We start from the raw sequence: 2,615 nt of genomic DNA, 5'->3' as shown, positions 1-2,615 counted from the left end.
ACATGCTGGGCGGAGCATAGGCGCTGAGAGGCCGCTGTCACCCACCAAATGCCACACACTGTCCTATTTGCTAAAATGAATTTATTTCCATAATGAAGTAGCCTAATGCATTTGAGACTTAAATTTGATAATAAAAAATGATTCGAATTTAATAATGAAAAGTGCTCCAGACTGATAAGACTTAGCCTACCTAAATATGAATCGAAACAACTTTAGAATAATAATAAAATATATATATATAAAATGTATCATATTTTCAGTTATTAAAAATAAGCTTCAATATATTTAAATAAGATATAAATAAAGAAGTTTGATGCAGTAGCGCCATCTTGCGCTAGAAGAACGACATCATTTCTCAGTTCAGTTCTCACACACAGTAGATGTAATATAATGTGTGTAATGTTAGACAGACAGAAAGCTATAAATAAACAGACATAGATAGATAGATAGATAGATAGATAGATAGATAGATAGATAGATAGATAGATAGATAGATAGATAGATAGATAGATAGATAGATAGATAGATAGATAGATAGATAGATAGATAGATAGATAGATAGATAGATAGATAGATAGATAGATAGATAGATAGATAGATAGATAGATAGATAGATAGATTGATAGTTTTAGTTGTTTGTTGCAAGCGATTGCCACTTTGAGGTCGCAATGTAACATGTTGCGCGAAGAACTCACAAGTCAGTGTTGATTGCATTTGTTGGAAACTATTTGCCAAATTTGTTGGACTGGAAACCACACCGATAACTGAAAAACAGGAGGAGGCCAGTGACTATGTCAGCGAAAAAGCAGATGCTCATCCATAAATGATGAGTCACTGTAGACTCCACCTCTGGGATTCAACAAAAACTAAACTTCATGGCTTTAAACATGCAGACAGCAACTCACAGAACTGACTGTGTGTGTGAGAGGGCCGGTAGAACGGTTCTCTTCAGTGCTTCAGATCTTCAGTAATGGATCTAGCATCTGCTCACCGTGCCTTATAGTAGATCAAAGCATGCGTACGTAATCCTACAGCTGTTCCACTAAAGCTTCCCTCAACTGGGTGTGTAGAACTAATCTGAATCAGGCCCTGAGTGTGTTTTTATGTTCCCAATGTTTCTATTTTAGTACAGCTTTGTCCTATAAGCAGAAAGTTAAATCTGACACACACAAATACATAAATACATAAATATATGCATTATGCACAACTGTCCATATGTCTGGAAGCTAATGTCCATATGCTGACACTGACAAATGATAGGAGTGATTTTAAAAAAAAATAAATGAAGCAATGAGTTATATATTTTAGATTTCAAACATAAAAATGGAAATAAATCAATAAATGCATCACTTTTTAAATGGAAAAATGTAATAGACATATTTTATTTTAGAGAGGGGGTTGCTCTTAAAATTGAGTTGAAAGATGATTGGTCGCCCCCACAAGTGAAGTGTCTAATAACACTTGAATGACTATTGGATAAAGAAAGCAGTTGAAAAAACGACAAAGAAAAGCAACTGACATTTTTTTTTATTTTAGAATATGAGTTAAGTTTTAAACATTTTTAAAACTTAATTCATATTTTAAAATAAACAAAACAATTAAATTAGTCAATACAATTTTAAACAAACAAATACATAAGAATTATAAATTATTAATAAAGAATATAAAATTTTAATAAAAAAAAGTAAGCATAAAAAATGTAAATAAATAAATCACTTTTTAAATGGACAGATAAATACACATATATAATAATAATACATTTATTTTATATAGCGCCTTTCAGAAAACTCAAGGTTGCTTTACAATAAAGTATATACAAATATATGTATATTAGCCTAATCTGTCCATATAAAAAGTGATTTACTTATTTACATTTTTTGTTTCAATTATTAAATTGATAACTAATCCTTCATTTTATTTTATTTTCGTTTTATCTCTCCATACTGACATACTTGAGTGGTTTTTTTTTTTGTTTGTTTGTTTGTTTGTCATAAATCTTTCCAAGGCCAATTCTAAGTCAAGTCCAAGTATTAATCTGTCTCAAATTGGAGTGAAATATTAAATCCCGATTAATAGTTGTGTATATGCTGCAGGTTAGTTTTATATAACTATATTATTTAGAGAGGTTTTCTTGTCAATTGAGCAATAATTGTCTAAAAGACATTATTTGAGGTTTTACTTGGTTGTTTTACTTGGAAGGTCATTTGATTTTAACTTAACTTTTGAGTATAATTTTTTGAGCAGAAAGTCTGCATGGAGAAGAATGTTCTCCAAATGTTGCAACATTATACTTAAAAGTTAAGTTTGAGTTTGTTCACAAGGCTCTAATTTGAAGATCAATTTAGTCAGAGATTGTGATTGCATTTCTGCATCTAATAAATGCTTTAAACCTAACCCAACCCTCACAAATTGATATTCACATGTTTCACTATATATGTGAGGACCTAAAACATGGACCTGAACTTTTCAAAACTGCAAACAACTGCAAAAAAAAAAAAGAAAAAAAAAAAAGAAAGAAACACTTCATGTTGTCATCCCAAGTCCAAGCAGTGACATTGACCACCGCCAGAGGGCGCGAGAAGCTCGTTTTCGTTGCTCCCGAACCGACTGAACAC

The sequence above is a fragment of the Scardinius erythrophthalmus genome (assembly GCF_964197995.2).
Source record: "Scardinius erythrophthalmus genome assembly, chromosome: 9".
NCBI lineage: Eukaryota > Metazoa > Chordata > Actinopteri > Cypriniformes > Leuciscidae > Scardinius > Scardinius erythrophthalmus.
Note: the sequence above shows the minus strand (reverse complement) of the source record.